This window comes from Paramisgurnus dabryanus, chromosome 9 (assembly GCF_030506205.2).
Source record: "Paramisgurnus dabryanus chromosome 9, PD_genome_1.1, whole genome shotgun sequence".
In the NCBI taxonomy this organism is placed as follows: domain Eukaryota; kingdom Metazoa; phylum Chordata; class Actinopteri; order Cypriniformes; family Cobitidae; genus Paramisgurnus; species Paramisgurnus dabryanus.
In genome coordinates, this window is record NC_133345.1 from 1,852,791 (window position 1) to 1,871,982 (window position 19,192).

The 19,192-nt window shown below is 38.4% G+C and overlaps 2 non-coding genes and 2 pseudogenes across 2 annotated transcripts; all 4 read right to left on the minus strand.

Moving 5' to 3' along the window:
• Positions 1 to 5,672: 5,672 nt before the first annotated feature.
• LOC135764518 (U1 spliceosomal RNA) lies at positions 5,673 to 5,837 on the minus strand. Its single transcript, XR_010540064.1, has one exon. It is a non-coding gene; the product is annotated as a U1 spliceosomal RNA (small nuclear RNA).
• Positions 5,838 to 6,622: 785 nt separating this feature from the next.
• Positions 6,623 to 6,835, minus strand: LOC135764558 (U2 spliceosomal RNA; annotated as a pseudogene).
• A 10,828-nt stretch (positions 6,836 to 17,663) lies between these two features.
• On the minus strand, positions 17,664 to 17,828 carry LOC135764529 (U1 spliceosomal RNA). The gene has a single exon (XR_010540076.1). It is a non-coding gene; the product is annotated as a U1 spliceosomal RNA (small nuclear RNA).
• Positions 17,829 to 18,613: 785 nt separating this feature from the next.
• Positions 18,614 to 18,815, minus strand: LOC135764550 (U2 spliceosomal RNA; annotated as a pseudogene).
• Positions 18,816 to 19,192: the final 377 nt, after the last annotated feature.

Consider the following 19,192-nt stretch of genomic DNA (forward strand, 5'->3'; position numbering starts at 1 on the left):
ACCGGAATAGACGCAGCCAAAGGGGGAGCCGGCGAAGGCGCTGGCTTTTGGGGTGGAGGCTAGCGGGCATTTAACTCTATACGTTCTCATTGTATAACCCAGAGGTAGAACGTTGAGCTAGCAAATCAGAAGTTCATGTTTTAATGCAGGATCTGATCCACGCTCATGAGAGAGAGAGAGAGAGAGAGAGATAGAGAGAATTTAGAATTTTCAAAAAACCTTTATTACAAATTAAAACATTTTCATAACCTCAAATCAGAAAAAACAAAGAAAAAAATATATATAGTAACGGAAATAACAAAAAAATAAGCCAACATAGGAGCAAAGAACAAATCATCTTCAATAACCAGACACAGAGCTCCTCCATAATACCAAATCAATTCAAAAGAAAGAAGATCATTCATTGCTTTAAAGTATCTAAAACCAATAAGGATTCTAGATTTAACTTATTTTAAAAACTGCTAATGTATCATGGCTTCCGGGTCTGTCAACGTTGCTGTGGTTTTTCGACAGCTGTAATATGAAGGGTAGAGTGAAAAAAAATATTTAAGTGTTTTGAACATCCCAATTTGTTCGTTTACTTAGTATTTTCTTAATGTTTTCGAGTTAAAAAATAATTCTTAAATCGAGATACATTTACTTAATAAGCAAAGTGGCTTAGAATTTAAGTCTTGTTTACTGAAATAAATTCTAAAATGTAATAGGTTAAGGCTTAAAACAAGTAAAAATATCTGCCAGTGGGGTAAGAAAAATAAACCTAAATTGAGTTTATTATTGAATTAAGTTGAAACTAGAATTAAGTTTATTTTTCTTACCCCGCTGGCAGATATTTTTTATTTGTTTTAAATATAAACCTGTTGATTTTTATAATTTATTTCAATTATTTTACAAAGTATGCGATCTGATTTTTTTAATCGCGGTGTTTCTTTTATTCCTCGTTTCTTTTCCGTGCATTTGCTTTATTTATTTATTTTTGCTTGTTGCATTTAAATGCACATTTGATTTGTTGCCACATTATTATGTGTTAATGTATTTTTTAACATGTTTATCAACAAAAAGTGCGTTATTATAATTAATTATATAGCTGTGAAATATATACAAGAATTCCCAGCAAAAACAAAACGTTTTTATAACAATTTTCTATTACAATACATAATATCTTAAGCCACTTTGCTTACCAAGTAAATGTATCTCCATTTAAGCATTGTCAGATATTCACTAGAAAACAAGACAAAAACAGTAAGTAAGATATTAATTTACTTTTTTCTTTCAAACATAAATTTACAGACGGCTGGAAATTTTTAATAAAATAACTAGCCATACCTATTCGGGTCTGCTCCCGTTTGCTGTGATGACGGGGGACTTAGTCCAAAGCACATTTTGAGGAATACTTACACATTTTACTTCTTATTTCTTTGAAATTAATTATGCATACACTATGGATTAAAAATGTCCCGACTGCGAACCTGATAAAACCCAGGTAAAAAGCAAATACAAATAAACCATTTTGATTTAGCAAAAGTTTACAAATAAATGCACTCCTTGCACACAACAAGCACGTCTAGTTACCATTCATATTTTGCGTGATTTAAGTTTCGTCGCATACATTTTGGAAGGCACACGATAAAAACAAAATAAGGCTTTTAATGTATGCCGACCTCATTCTCCGTTGAGGGCTTATCAATCATAATAAACGCTGTTAACTCTTCTCATTGAATGGTCTAAATCCAATGCTGGTAAAGAAATCAAATGTGCATTTAAACGCAACAAGCAAGCCGTAAAGCAATGGATGCAGGCAAACAAACGAGGAATAGCACATACACCACGATTAGATCATCGGGTCGCATACTTTGGAATTAATAAGAAATAATTATTCAGTCTAAAGAAATAAGAAGTAAAATGTCTAAGTATTTCTCCAAATGTGCACACTCATTACAATAAACGGGAGCAGACACGAATAGTTATGTATGTCTCGTTATTTTATTTAAAATTGATAAGCTGTCTAACATATGATATATTTTGATAATACGAAATGCTAAAAAAATAATATAACACCAATCGACAATATCTGTTATTGTTATTTTTACAAGTAAATTCATGTGTAGGAGAAAACAAAGCAGCTGTCAGTCCATACTATATTGAGTGGCCATCGTAGTGGTGCAACCTGAACGATGTTTTCCCTACTTCCGGTCAAAGCCGCCATTTTGTGAAATAGGCATATAGGTGACGCTGGAGCACGCGGCCATTGTCTCTGTTCAACAAAACAAGTATATATATACACATACGCATATTTTTCCTCAATCAATCACCGAATACAAGGTGCAATTCGATGCCAACTGACCCTTCTCTCTGGTTTCATGTTTGTAAGGAAAATTAAGGGGGAAATTACGATAGCATTTCAGCCAAACATTCATTCGTGCCACGCTGCTTTTCTTTGAACGAAAAAAAACCCTCTGCTCCCCCTACACAATTTCTTCTCCTGTTATTTTATGCTTAAAACAAGCAAATAAATCTGACTACAGGGTAAGAAAAAATTCGTGAACTTTTCCCATAAACACTTAATTCAAGAAAAATTGTCCCACCCCACTGGCCATTTTTTATCCACAATACACATTCGATGTCTGCAGGCACCATTGTCTTTGTTCAACGCAAACAATTCTGTTGCGTTTTTCTTTGAACGAAGTGCTCGGCCTAGATAATTTGACCCATATTCACATGGGTTTGTTTCTCGTTTTTTTTTCTTTGAGAACAATCTATATAGCGCCTTCCACAATCGTTTTGGTGTTAGCTTTACGTAAAATAGAAACACAGAAAAGTACTGAGCGATGGAGAGACCACGAACGCGGAACGTATTATGGACCACGGACTGGCAAACAAACTGGCAACCACGCACTAAAGAAGCAAACTCTGATTTTAAACTCACCTTATTTGTCCCCGGAAAGCGCCAGAGTCGATGCACGGAGTGGACGGAACAAGCCTCGCTTCCATAGCCGAAGGTCAAAAATCCATTTAAACGTGTAGTCCCCGGTGTCCACTCGATCTTACCCAAAAAGCCGAGAAGCGATACCGCAATGGCATCCGGAGAAGGCGCTGGCTGTCGGGATGGAGGTTAGCGGGTCAGAGGTCCGGCACTGAAGGTCTGCGTTCATTATTCACCGTGTGCATTTCACTCTATATCCACTTTCTAATGTATAGCACTTGATAAGGATTAACAGTTTAAAAACAGAAATGCAAGACATCAGAAAATACATTTATTTTTTACTTTCATAACATGAGAGGTGTCATACAATAACAAATATGAGCTTTAAAATCACATTCCTAAGTTAAAAATATACATAAAAATAGATATATGGATCATTACACAAATCACTACTCAAAGGACCTATGTTAAATAACTGCTTCAATATTAATTAACAATAACATTTGGCCAAGGCAGTCCTTGTAAATAGACATATAAATAGACAAATAAAATCATGACATATATGCCGTAGAGCCTGAGATAGAGAAAAATAATAAGGAATTCTGCTTTTACTACCATCTCAGAAATATTGCCAGAATTAGAGGTTTTGTCTCAAGACAGGACTTAGAGAAACTTGTTCATGCTTTCATCACCAGCAGGGCCGATTATTGCAATGGTCAATGGATTTAAAAAGTACTGTTTCTTGTTTAAAAACCACTTCATGGCTACAATACATGACAGATATGCTAATCGAATATGAAACCGATTACTCGGATCAATAGGATCAGGTCATTTAGAAAAAACAAGGGTTCACTCAAAACAAGGTGCCTCAGCATTCAGTTATTATCAGCTTTCAGAAGAGATCAGATGTGCTTCAACAGTAGACACTTTTAAATCTAGATTAAAAACACATCAGTTTAACTTTGCATTTACTGAATGATTTAAAACAGTACGAATAAAACAGTACAAAAGAATAAAACAGTATGAACCTTACCTGTTATAAAGGGAATGAAGCTTACGGTATGGTGCTTACCTGCAGAAATAAATAAAGTACAATAAGAACACACAGAACTTCAATTTTCAAAATTATTTTAACATTAAATGATGATTATTTTACTGGTTTACCTGTTTGTGATTACCACAGGATCCCGTCACCTGGCTGCGGTCTTCATTTGGTGAACGGTTCTTCACTCATAATTGACCTATACAAGAAATAGAGAAGAATAATAAGCAATTCTGCTTTTACATGTAGATGTGTGCCCCAAGAACACAGACACACCGGCTCCAAAAAGTTTAAACAGTACACATTTCTGTTATTTTAATGTGGCAAATGTGTCAGCTTTAAAAGAAGCATACATTACCTTTTAAAGAGGAAATACCTTTTGCATGAAATACCTTTACTCCCAGCATAAGCAAGCAATTTTCAAAATGCTTTTAAAAGTAAATAGTGATTATTTTACTTGTTTACCTGTTTGTGATTACCATGTAATCCTGTCACCATCATTTTTAAGCTTGTAAAGCAAATAATGAAATATTGACTTAGTAGGAAAAAATATTTTGGAAGTATCGTGATAAATGATGAAGAAAATATTTTGCAAAGTGATGGTTAGCACACGGTTGATGGTACCTATTAAATTCCATCATATTTTTTTATTCCTACTATGGAAGTCAATGGTGACTATCTGCTGTGGGTTTACCATCATTCCTCAAAATACCTTCTTTTGTGTTACTCAGAAAAAAACTAATCCTCGTGTTGTTGTAAGCCTGTATGCATGAGTAAATGATGACAGAATTATCATCATAAATTGAAATATCCCTTTAAACTGTATTTCCCCCCTTAAACCTAAACTTATTTTCCTACAGCAAGTCATTTAGGTAATCAAGAAAATACTTTACCCGTTGTCTTTGTGAGTTAAACAAATACAGCTACGCTTCCAGGTCTGTCGACGTTGCTGTGGTTTTTCGACAGCTGTAGTATGAAGGGTAGCGAATGAATGAATACATTGCAAAAAATCATTTCTTACTTGTTATTTCGAACTGTTTTAACTATACAAATATCTAGAAAGTCTTAAAATAAGATGCATTTTTTGATGAGCAAAATGCCCTAAGAAAATAAACCTAGCCTTTAGGGAGAAAAAACTCAGAATTTGGGCTTAAAACAAGCAAATAAATCTGCCAAAGGGGTAAGAAACAAATCTAGATATAAACACTTAATTCAAGAAAAATTGTCGTAGCCCATTGGCAGATTTGTTGGCTTGTTTAATGTACATGCATGTACAATATTTCAATTTGTCTTGTATTTATTAGCATTTTGTATTGCCCAACGCTGTCTAGGTTGTTTAACTGTTGTCATTTTCTTATAAAAGCCTTTATAATTTATTAGTTTGGATGATTGCCATTCCCGAGAACCTCTTATATTGGAAGTAAAAGAATCATCTAAGCATTATTTTGTGCTCTTAGACATGTAGCCGTTTGATTGTGGTTCTATTTAATGGCTAGTCTATTCGTTTGGAATGGTCAAACGGCTATTAGATTTTCACTGACAGCCCAAATTAAGCCTTGTTTTAGCCTAGAAACTTATTCGCTGTCTATTAAAAGTTATGTAGTCGTTGAATAGCCGCTTTTTTGATGACTAATGTATTCTTGGGCCGTGGTTAGACGTCTCTTGGATTTTACATAAAACGACAAGCGAATCTATTTTTAACACAAAGGTCAGGGGAGAGCGCGAACGCAGTCCCCCACTATCAGAAATTTTGCAGTCGAGATTCCCACATTTGGGGAATTCGCAAAGGGTCAGCCCAACCGGAGTGCAATGGCTGAGCCTCGCCCTGGGTGAACCACCTTCATGATCATGGTGTCTCCCCTGCCAGGTAAGTATGAGCGACACCCTTTGAGGCCAGACGGCCGCATCTTCCTGTGACCGATCACATCGACGGCGCCCCCGGAGGCCGTCCGACTAACATTTCATTTACTGTGTGTGACCAGGTGGAAAGCGCACGAAGCCACGTCTGAGACCAAACATTCTTCGAGATCTACCCTGTTTTTATTCCGTTTCCAGCCCGGTTGAACCGTGTAGAGTGAAATATGTGAAACAATTTAAATCAAATGGATTTAAATTGCGCATTCAAATATATGGTTTCGTTATTACAAAGTAACTTTACGTGGAATAGAAACAAAAAAAAATGTACAGAGCAATCAAGAAACAACGAAAGCATAGCAATTTTAGAACGTGGATAAATAAAAACACAGGGCTCAATGACTTACCCGTTGTCGTTGTGAGTTAAACAAGTACAGCTATGCTTCCAGGTCTGTCGACGTTGCTGTGGTTTTTCGACAGCTGTAGTATGAAGGGTAGTGAAAAAAGTTTTCAGGTGTTTTTAACATTCCAATCGGTCTCGTTCGCTTTTGTTGCGCCTTCAGCTGTGTCGAGGATGTTTAATTCGTCCTCGTATCACCTCCGCAAACTTGTAAAGAAATTAATTAAATACATTACAAAAACATTTCTTTATCAGCGTGTTCATTTCCACGCAAGCTTTTCGTTAAACCAATAAAGCCAACGAAATCCCAGCAATTTTAAAACACACGGATTAGAAAAAACACCGTCATTCACGCACAAAAGAAGCAAATTCTTTTTTTTATACTTGACTTATTTATCCCCGAGATGGGGAGCGCACCATTCATGGAAACACTGCAATACCATGTTGATGCATGGAGTGGAAGGAGCAAGCTCCGCTTCCATTTCCGAAGGTCAAAAATCCATTTAACATATAGTCCCCGGATAGGAGACGTATCAGACATTAAACTGATAAGAACAGATTTTTTTTTTTTTTTTTTTTTTTTTTTTTTTTTTTTTTTTTTATTATACTCAAAATCATTGCAAAGTAAACAGAACAATCATCAATTTCAAACACAGAACAATCCAAACCTACAGAAACAAACAAAACTAGCAGTCCATAAAAAACATTCATCCCTACAAAAACTGTCAATCATGGCATAATACAAAAAATAAACAAAAAAATAACAACCCTTTAAACAAAAAAAATTACCCTACCCCCACCCTCCCAAACTTCTTTTCCATTAACCTCCTAAGGGACTGCTTTTCCCCCTCTTCCTTTAATTGATCCAGGCAGGGCCACAAGCTCCTACGCACCTTTGCCAGAAAACAAAAGAACTTGGCATCAGCCTCTTGCTGCACCTGCTGCTTTCTCACGCAAGCTGTTCTGCAGTTCCACACAACCTTTTTACCTTCAGACAAAATAAGCCACACCACTCTTCTCCGGTCAGGATTAAGGAGACCCAGCCCCTCCCCGTACAGAATTAAACTACAGGAGAGTGGAGGGCCCCCCCACTCCCTCCACCAAAGTGCAACCTTCTTCCAAAAAGAAGCAACCTCCGGGCAAGTCCAAAAGGCATGCGCCAGTGTCTCCTCCCTACCACATCCTACCGGGCACAAAGGTGACTGCCCTTGGCCATGCCTGTACAGCCTCTCCCGAACCGGTAAGCGGTCCAAAGCCCCCAGCCAGTGGAGATCTTTACTGGCCCCATCCAAATAAGGGGGCTGCAGAGCGGCCCAGGCCACAGTGTACGGGATGAGCGCCATCTGAACCCCACTCACTAACTCATCCCTCAAACCTGAGTAGAGCTGACGGTGGTCTAAAATGGCGTTCTGAGCCAGGCACTCAGGGTGCAACTTTAAGAATCTAGCAGCCCACTCATATTGTCTAGGCCTATCAAAAGACCACGGCGCCAGTGTGTTCAAAGGGACCACCGAGCGCAGCGAAAACCCTAGCCAGAACCGTGCAAGAAAGTATGCTTTGTGGCCCGGACCGCACACCATTAAGCGGGCAAGGAAGCTCAGAAACAGAGCAGCCACGTGTAGTGGCAAGCATGGCACACCCCTTCCCCCCCTCCTAAACTCCCTATACATTTGCCGTCTCGCCACAAGTTCGCATCCATTTTTCCACAGAAAGGAGAAAATTAACCTCTCCAAGCGGATCCCGTAGTTATTGGGAAGCGGAAAGACATATGCCACGTAATTGATGGTAGGTAGCAGGTCAGCCTTAACCGCCACAGTCCGCCCAAACAAAGACAGGTCTCGGGTGCACCACAGCCTCATCTTTGCACGTAACTTCCCAATTAGAATGTCCCAGTTCTTTTTGGCACAATCTTTCCTGTAAAAGTGCACTCCTAAAATCTTTAGCCCGTCTTTGCAAACACTGTAGTTACCAGGTGCCTTTTCTCGCCCGGCCCACTTGCCAACAAACATGACTGATGACTTTGTCATGTTGACTCGTGCCCCTGTGGCTAAACAAAAGTGCGCTAAAATCTCCTCAGAGGCAACAAAGCCTCTCTCTGATGACAGAAATAACGTCATGTCATCAGCATACACAGACATTTTAAGCACCTGACCCCCGGCACCCGGGAGATGCAGGCCCCCAATCTCACCACATGCCCTGAGACTAGCCGCTAGAGGCTCTAGAAAAAAGACGTAAAGGAGAGGAGACAGGGGACAACCCTGTCTCACTCCCCTCTGCTGCTCCACTGGCTCCGACAAGTACCCATTGATTTTAATTTGGCTAAAGGCACCCGCATAAAGTAACTTCACCCAAGCTCTAATTCCCTCCCCGAAACCTACTCTCTCCAAGATATTAAACAAGAAAGGAAGGCTCACCCTATCGAACGCCTTCTCCTGGTCAAGACTCAGAATCGCCAATGGGAGTTGTCTCTGTTCGGCCCACGTTATGGCATCCCTGACCAGTGTAAGATTGAAAATACTGGATCTCCCAGGGACTCCAGCAGTCTGGTCGGGATGAACTACCTTATCCACAACAGATTTCATGCGAGACACAATCACCTTAGCTAACACCTTATATTCTGTTGCTAACAAAGTAATCGGCCTCCAGTTGGCTAAATCTGTCTTGTCTCCCTTTTTATATAATAGGGAGACATGCCCTGTTCTCAATGACTGAGGTAAAAAACCCTTAGCATAGCTTTCCTTGAAAACCGCCAAAAGGTCTTCCCCAATGAGCGACCAGAATGATTGATAAAAATCAACCGGCAACCCATCGCAGCCTGGGGCCTTCCCTTTCTTAAGGGTCCACAATGCTGCTTCTAGCTCCTGTGCTGTAATCTCACCTTCAAGTGCTAGCGCTTCCTGTTTGGTAAGAGAAGCCTCCAAACAGCCCAAAAATTTCTCAGCTGCAGCACCTAAAACACCCTGCGGGGAAAATAACTGCTTATAAAAGCAGGCAGCTGTCTTTAGTAAATCTGCTGACTGAGAAACAACCCCAACACTCCCCTTTAACTCCCCTATAAAATGCGTACTTTGTCTTTTCCTCACAGAGGCAAAGAAATACTTAGAGGGTCTCTCGTCCAGCACCTGCTTTTTGTATCCTGCTTCCAACAGGAACGTCTCAGCCTCTTTGTTAAAAAACCCACTAATCTCTTCTTTAAGGGCTTGGTATTCAACTTCCCACCCAACCGTGCCATGTATCCCCTGAGCCCAACATTTTTGCAACTCACACGTCCAGTTTTGGATGAGCCTGCGCTTCCCCTTAGCTTTAGCCTCCCCCCACCATCGACACAGGTTGGCTAATCTTGATTTCACACCCTCCCACCAAGCAGACTGAGAATCAAAAAGTCCCCGTATGTTCCTCCAAGCAATGTATAAGTGCTCAAAAATTTGACAGAAAGAAGGATCCTGAAGGAAAGATGTATTAAACCTCCAGGGCCCTCTCCCTCTTTGTGTACACATAATTTCTACTTTAATTCCCACTAAACAGTGATCTGATATCCAACATGGCCAACTAAAAAATTCTTTGAGTTTTACACTTTGCTGGACAAATAAGTAGTCAATACGAGAAGCATCTCCTCTACTATTCATCCATGTAAAACCCTCAGACCCATCCCCCATTACCCGAAAAGAATCCCGAAAACCAAAAGTTTTCACAAGCTGGCCCACTTCCCCTGTTGCTTCAGTATCCAATGAGGTGTTTAAATCCCCTCCCCAAAAAATTACCCGATTTGTAAAGAAAAAAGGCCTTAGATTATTAAAAAACCCCACCCTTTCAAAACGTTTACTGGGAGCATACACATTAATAAGTCTCAGCTTTGCCCCTCTCCAAATTACATCCAAACGTAAAATTCTACCTGGGATTACCTTAACACAATTTTCAATTATAAAATCCCAAGAATTAAACAAAATCCCCACCCCATCAGCCTTCACATTTCCTACACACCAAAAAGAAGGCCCCTTGTCCCACTCCTTCGAAAACAAAACCTCGTCTTCTTCAGACTGTAAATGACACTCTTGTAAAAACAAAACATCAAAAGACATGAAATTAAGTGAGCTGAAAAAGGCCCCCCTCCTCTGCTTCATCTTTAGACCCCTCACATTAAGGGAAGCAACTAAAAGTTCACTCATCTCAATTTAAAGTCCCCCTGCCCACCCCACGCCCAACAGAACCCCCCCTACCCTTTTTATTTGACACTTCAGTCCATCCTGGAGATTGTCCTTCATCTGGATTGTCTGCAACATTTGAAGAAGGAGCACTTTGTGCTGAAGAAACATAATTTTCACTCCTACTAAATTTGCGCTCTGACCCTTCGTTTTTCCCATCTGTATTGACCGCAGCACGTCGACGAGGCCGACACTCAGAATGATCAGAATCCTGGTCCTGTTCTGCCATCATTATGTCCAACGCATCCAGTTGTGACCAGGTGTACTTTGACAGGTCCAAAGCTAGCGAGGCATCCTGGGGGGCCTGTGACTGTGGTTCAGACGTGACTTGAGAGACCACTTCGTCGATATCTATCTCAGACCAAGGCCGCTCCTCCACCACAGACTCCGATCCCACTTGTACCATATCTGACAACACTGCCACCTGGAGGCAGGGGACCGCAGCTGCCTCTGCTGGAATTCCGCTGCTGATTGTACTAATTGGCTCTTCATTAGTAACACTCACTCTGACCACCTGCGCCTCATCAGCTGCCCCCACCGTGTCCATAGAATGTGCTGTAATGTTTGATGGCCCTGGTGCATCTGAAGGCCTCACATGTAAGGCCGGCTGTAATTCAATCCCCTCCTGAAACAGACTTGCATAGCTTTTCTTCCTAGCTGGACACGTGCGAAACAGGTGCTCCTCACTACCACATAAACTGCAGTGCTTTGGCGCTGAGCACGTATTCGCTCGATGGTCTAATCCCCCACAAAATCTGCATCTCTCTCCTTTACAATCCGCCTTCACGTGGCCTCTACTGCCACACTTTCTGCAGTACATAGGTTGTCCAGGATAGTGTAGAAAGCCCTTATTAGAGCCGATCGAAAAGCTGCCCGGGGGGTGATTTAAGCCACCTGGGGTGAATGGATCAGGTTTCAATTTCACCAAAAATCTTCGCTTTCCCGTCCAGATCCCAAAACGGTCTTTTAAGCGCTCTCCACCTCTCACAACTTCACAATGACGTGCCAAAAAAGCTAAAACATCTCCATCTTCAACAAACGGGTTATACAGGTGAATGGTTAGAGGTATATAGTCCTGAACAAAAGCTGGGCGAATTAACAGTCCATTCAGTAACACGTTATCCGTCGTCTTGTTCCAACTTTCAAAAAATGCCACACAGTCTTTTAACGAGCAGAAAGTTAAATCCAAAAAACCAGCAGACGTAAACTCTTGCAGACAAAAAATAGCTGAAACAGGTACCTTAAAAAGTCCTCGCAAAATCTGCATTACAAAGAAGTCCCGTCCAAAGCGTTGTTTCACCATCAAATCAGCATCTGTCTTCATTTCCACACGAACTGTATTCTTCAACCGCACCATAAAGGCCGGCAAGGGCGCATCGTTTCCGGACGTAGCCATTAGAACCACACGTGATCTTAGCCAAAAGGCCGAGAAGCGATACCGGAATAGACGCAGCCAAAGGGGGAGCCGGCGAAGGCGCTGGCTTTTGGGGTGGAGGCTAGCGGGCATTTAACTCTATACGTTCTCATTGTATAACCCAGAGGTAGAACGTTGAGCTAGCAAATCAGAAGTTCATGTTTTAATGCAGGATCTGATCCACGCTCATGAGAGAGAGAGAGAGAGAGAGAGAGAGATAGAGAGAATTTAGAATTTTCAAAAAACCTTTATTACAAATTAAAACATTTTCATAACCTCAAATCAGAAAAAACAAAGAAAAAAATATATATAGTAACGGAAATAACAAAAAAATAAGCCAACATAGGAGCAAAGAACAAATCATCTTCAATAACCAGACACAGAGCTCCTCCATAATACCAAATCAATTCAAAAGAAAGAAGATCATTCATTGCTTTAAAGTATCTAAAACCAATAAGGATTCTAGATTTAACTTATTTTAAAAACTGCTAATGTATCATGGCTTCCGGGTCTGTCAACGTTGCTGTGGTTTTTCGACAGCTGTAATATGAAGGGTAGAGTGAAAAAAAATATTTAAGTGTTTTGAACATCCCAATTTGTTCGTTTACTTAGTATTTTCTTAATGTTTTCGAGTTAAAAAATAATTCTTAAATCGAGATACATTTACTTAATAAGCAAAGTGGCTTAGAATTTAAGTCTTGTTTACTGAAATAAATTCTAAAATGTAATAGGTTAAGGCTTAAAACAAGTAAAAATATCTGCCAGTGGGGTAAGAAAAATAAACCTAAATTGAGTTTATTATTGAATTAAGTTGAAACTAGAATTAAGTTTATTTTTCTTACCCCGCTGGCAGATATTTTTTATTTGTTTTAAATATAAACCTGTTGATTTTTATAATTTATTTCAATTATTTTACAAAGTATGCGATCTGATTTTTTTAATCGCGGTGTTTCTTTTATTCCTCGTTTCTTTTCCGTGCATTTGCTTTATTTATTTATTTTTGCTTGTTGCATTTAAATGCACATTTGATTTGTTGCCACATTATTATGTGTTAATGTATTTTTTAACATGTTTATCAACAAAAAGTGCGTTATTATAATTAATTATATAGCTGTGAAATATATACAAGAATTCCCAGCAAAAACAAAACGTTTTTATAACAATTTTCTATTACAATACATAATATCTTAAGCCACTTTGCTTACCAAGTAAATGTATCTCCATTTAAGCATTGTCAGATATTCACTAGAAAACAAGACAAAAACAGTAAGTAAGATATTAATTTACTTTTTTCTTTCAAACATAAATTTACAGACGGCTGGAAATTTTTAATAAAATAACTAGCCATACCTATTCGGGTCTGCTCCCGTTTGCTGTGATGACGGGGGACTTAGTCCAAAGCACATTTTGAGGAATACTTACACATTTTACTTCTTATTTCTTTGAAATTAATTATGCATACACTATGGATTAAAAATGTCCCGACTGCGAACCTGATAAAACCCAGGTAAAAAGCAAATACAAATAAACCATTTTGATTTAGCAAAAGTTTACAAATAAATGCACTCCTTGCACACAACAAGCACGTCTAGTTACCATTCATATTTTGCGTGATTTAAGTTTCGTCGCATACATTTTGGAAGGCACACGATAAAAACAAAATAAGGCTTTTAATGTATGCCGACCTCATTCTCCGTTGAGGGCTTATCAATCATAATAAACGCTGTTAACTCTTCTCATTGAATGGTCTAAATCCAATGCTGGTAAAGAAATCAAATGTGCATTTAAACGCAACAAGCAAGCCGTAAAGCAATGGATGCAGGCAAACAAACGAGGAATAGCACATACACCACGATTAGATCATCGGGTCGCATACTTTGGAATTAATAAGAAATAATTATTCAGTCTAAAGAAATAAGAAGTAAAATGTCTAAGTATTTCTCCAAATGTGCACACTCATTACAATAAACGGGAGCAGACACGAATAGTTATGTATGTCTCGTTATTTTATTTAAAATTGATAAGCTGTCTAACATATGATATATTTTGATAATACGAAATGCTAAAAAAATAATATAACACCAATCGACAATATCTGTTATTGTTATTTTTACAAGTAAATTCATGTGTAGGAGAAAACAAAGCAGCTGTCAGTCCATACTATATTGAGTGGCCATCGTAGTGGTGCAACCTGAACGATGTTTTCCCTACTTCCGGTCAAAGCCGCCATTTTGTGAAATAGGCATATAGGTGACGCTGGAGCACGCGGCCATTGTCTCTGTTCAACAAAACAAGTATATATATACACATACGCATATTTTTCCTCAATCAATCACCGAATACAAGGTGCAATTCGATGCCAACTGACCCTTCTCTCTGGTTTCATGTTTGTAAGGAAAATTAAGGGGGAAATTACGATAGCATTTCAGCCAAACATTCATTCGTGCCACGCTGCTTTTCTTTGAACGAAAAAAAAACCCTCTGCTCCCCCTACACAATTTATTCTCCTGTTATTTTATGCTTAAAACAAGCAAATAAATCTGACTACAGGGTAAGAAAAAATTCGTGAACTTTTCCCATAAACACTTAATTCAAGAAAAATTGTCCCACCCCACTGGCCATTTTTTATCCACAATACACATTCGATGTCTGCAGGCACCATTGTCTTTGTTCAACGCAAACAATTCTGTTGCGTTTTTCTTTGAACGAAGTGCTCCGCCTAGATAATTTGACCCATATTCACATGGGTTTGTTTCTCGTTTTTTTTTCTTTGAGAACAATCTATATAGCGCCTTCCACAATCGTCTTGGTGTTAGCTTTACGTAAAATAGAAACACAGAAAAGTACTGAGCGATGGAGAGACCACGAACGCGGAACGTATTATGGACCACGGACTGGCAAACAAACTGGCAACCACGCACTAAAGAAGCAAACTCTGATTTTAAACTCACCTTATTTGTCCCCGGAAAGCGCCAGAGTCGATGCACGGAGTGGACGGAACAAGCCTCGCTTCCATAGCCGAAGGTCAAAAATCCATTTAAACGTGTAGTCCCCGGTGTCCACTCGATCTTACCCAAAAAGCCGAGAAGCGATACCGCAATGGCATCCGGAGAAGGCGCTGGCTGTCGGGATGGAGGTTAGCGGGTCAGAGGTCCGGCACTGAAGGTCTGCGTTCATTATTCACCGTGTGCATTTCACTCTATATCCACTTTCTAATGTATAGCACTTGATAAGGATTAACAGTTTAAAAACAGAAATGCAAGACATCAGAAAATACATTTATTTTTTACTTTCATAACATGAGAGGTGTCATACAATAACAAATATGAGCTTTAAAATCACATTCCTAAGTTAAAAATATACATAAAAATAGATATATGGATCATTACACAAATCACTACTCAAATGACCTATGTTAAATAACTGCTTCAATATTAATTAACAATAACATTTGGCCAAGGCAGTCCTTGTAAATAGACATATAAATAGACAAATAAAATCATGACATATATGCCGTAGAGCCTGAGATAGAGAAAAATAATAAGGAATTCTGCTTTTACTACCATCTCAGAAATATTGCCAGAATTAGAGGTTTTGTCTCAAGACAGGACTTAGAGAAACTTGTTCATGCTTTCATCACCAGCAGGGCCGATTATTGCAATGGTCAATGGATTTAAAAAGTACTGTTTCTTGTTTAAAAACCACTTCATGGCTACAATACATGACAGATATGCTAATCGAATATGAAACCGATTACTCGGATCAATAGGATCAGGTCATTTAGAAAAAACAAGGGTTCACTCAAAACAAGGTGCCTCAGCATTCAGTTATTATCAGCTTTCAGAAGAGATCAGATGTGCTTCAACAGTAGACACTTTTAAATCTAGATTAAAAACACATCAGTTTAACTTTGCATTTACTGAATGATTTAAAACAGTACGAATAAAACAGTACAAAAGAATAAAACAGTATGAACCTTACCTGTTATAAAGGGAATGAAGCTTACGGTATGGTGCTTACCTGCAGAAATAAATAAAGTACAATAAGAACACACAGAACTTCAATTTTCAAAATTATTTTAACATTAAATGATGATTATTTTACTGGTTTACCTGTTTGTGATTACCACAGGATCCCGTCACCTGGCTGCGGTCTTCATTTGGTGAACGGTTCTTCACTCATAATTGACCTATACAAGAAATAGAGAAGAATAATAAGCAATTCTGCTTTTACATGTAGATGTGTGCCCCAAGAACACAGACACACCGGCTCCAAAAAGTTTAAACAGTACACATTTCTGTTATTTTAATGTGGCAAATGTGTCAGCTTTAAAAGAAGCATACATTACCTTTTAAAGAGGAAATACCTTTTGCATGAAATACCTTTACTCCCAGCATAAGCAAGCAATTTTCAAAATGCTTTTAAAAGTAAATAGTGATTATTTTACTTGTTTACCTGTTTGTGATTACCATGGAATCCTGTCACCATCATTTTTAAGCTTGTAAAGCAAATAATGAAATATTGACTTAGTAGGAAAAAATATACTAGTCAACATTTGAAGTGGATCAAAAACATTTATCAAAGTCGTCCTAAGACAAGAACGGGTATTGGGTATTGGTTTTAAGACAACTTTTAGTAAAGGTTTTGATCCACTTCAAATGTTGACTACTGTATTTTGGAAGTATCGTGATAAATGATGAAGAAAATATTTTGCAAAGTGATGGTTAGCACACGGTTGATGGTACCTATTAAATTCCATCATATTTTTTTATTCCTACTATGGAAGTCAATGGTGACTATCTGCTGTGGGTTTACCATCATTCCTCAAAATACCTTCTTTTGTGTTACTCAGAAAAAAACTAATCCTCGTGTTGTTGTAAGCCTGTATGCATGAGTAAATGATGACAGAATTATCATCATAAATTGAAATATCCCTTTAAACTGTATTTCCCCCCTTAAACCTAAACTTATTTTCCTACAGCAAGTCATTTAGGTAATCAAGAAAATACTTTACCCGTTGTCTTTGTGAGTTAAACAAATACAGCTACGCTTCCAGGTCTGTCGACGTTGCTGTGGTTTTTCGACAGCTGTAGTATGAAGGGTAGCGAATGAATGAATACATTGCAAAAAATCATTTCTTACTTGTTATTTCGAACTGTTTTAACTATACAAATATCTAGAAAGTCTTAAAATAAGATGCATTTTTTGATGAGCAAAATGCCCTAAGAAAATAAACCTAGCCTTTAGGGAGAAAAAACTCAGAATTTGGGCTTAAAACAAGCAAATAAATCTGCCAAAGGGGTAAGAAACAAATCTAGATATAAACACTTAATTCAAGAAAAATTGTCGTAGCCCATTGGCAGATTTGTTGGCTTGTTTAATGTACATGCATGTACAATATTTCAATTTGTCTTGTATTTATTAGCATTTTGTATTGCCCAACGCTGTCTAGGTTGTTTAACTGTTGTCATTTTCTTATAAAAGCCTTTATAATTTATTAGTTTGGATGATTGCCATTCCCGAGAACCTCTTATATTGGAAGTAAAAGAATCATCTAAGCATTATTTTGTGCTCTTAGACATGTAGCCGTTTGATTGTGGTTCTATTTAATGGCTAGTCTATTCGTTTGGAATGGTCAAACGGCTATTAGATTTTCACTGACAGCCCAAATTAAGCCTTGTTTTAGCCTAGACACTTATTCGCTGTCTATTAAAAGTTATGTAGTCGTTGAATAGCCGCTTTTTTGATGACTAATGTATTCTTGGGCCGTGGTTAGATGTCTCTTGGATTTTACGTAAAACGACAAGCGAATCTATTTTTAACACAAAGGTCAGGGGAGAGCGCGAACGCAGTCCCCCACTATCAGAAATTTTGCAGTCGAGATTCCCACATTTGGGGAATTCGCAAAGGGTCAGCCCAACCGGAGTGCAATGGCTGAGCCTCGCCCTGGGTGAACCACCTTCATGATCATGGTGTCTCCCCTGCCAGGTAAGTATGAGCGACACCCTTTGAGGCCAGACGGCCGCATCTTCCTGTGACCGATCACATCGACGGCGCCCCCGGAGGCCGTCCGACTAACATTTCATTTACTGTGTGTGACCAGGTGGAAAGCGCACGAAGCCACGTCTGAGACCAAACATTCTTCGAGATCTACCCTGTTTTTATTCCGTTTCCAGCCCGGTTGAACCGTGTAGAGTGAAATATGTGAAACAATTTAAATCAAATGGATTTAAATTGCGCATTCAAATATATGGTTTCGTTATTACAAAGTAACTTTACGTGGAATAGAAACAAAAAACAATGTACAGAGCAATCAAGAAACAACGAAAGCATAGCAATTTTAGAACGTGGATAAATAAAAACACAGGGCTCAATGACTTACCCGTTGTCGTTGTGAGTTAAACAAGTACAGCTATGCTTCCAGGTCTGTCGACGTTGCTGTGGTTTTTCGACAGCTGTAGTATGAAGGGTAGTGAAAAAAGTTTTCAGGTGTTTTTAACATTCCAATCGGTCTCGTTCGCTTTTGTTGCGCCTTCAGCTGTGTCGAGGATGTTTAATTCGTCCTCGTATCACCTCCGCAAACTTGTAAAGAAATTAATTAAATACATTACAAAAACATTTCTTTATCAGCGTGTTCATTTCCACGCAAGCTTTTCGTTAAACCAATAAAGCCAACGAAATCACAGCAATTTTAAAACACACGGATTAGAAAAAACACCGTCATTCACGCACAAAAGAAGCAAATTCTTTTTTTTATACTTGACTTATTTATCCCCGAGATGGGGAGCGCACCATTCATGGAAACACTGCAATACCATGTTGATGCATGGAGTGGAAGGAGCAAGCTCCGCTTCCATTTCCGAAGGTCAAAAATCCATTTAACATATAGTCCCCGGATAGGAGACGTATCAGACATTAAACTGATAAGAACAGATTTTTTTTTTTTTTTTTTTTTTTTCTATTTTTGTTTATTGAAACAAGATCATCATATAAATAACAGCACATGCTGTAAACAAGTCAGGTTACATAAAACATTTTATACCCCTGCACATGCAGGTCTAAAAACAAAAAATAGATCTGAAATAAAACATAATTTTAATGAGGATTAAAAACGCAATTTAAATCCTGAAACTCTAAAACACAAAATATAAGATATCCACATGCTATTTAAAAGCACCTCTATACAATTTATGTTATCTTTAAAACCATTAAAAATAACTACAGTTCAATATACTTAATTTTTTAGAATAACATTAGCTATTTGCAAGTGCTTCCAGTGTGTTTTAAGAACCAGGATAAAAAACAGTGTTAAAATAGCATTTAAAACAGTAATTTGTAAGCCTCTAATCAGTAAAAGCAA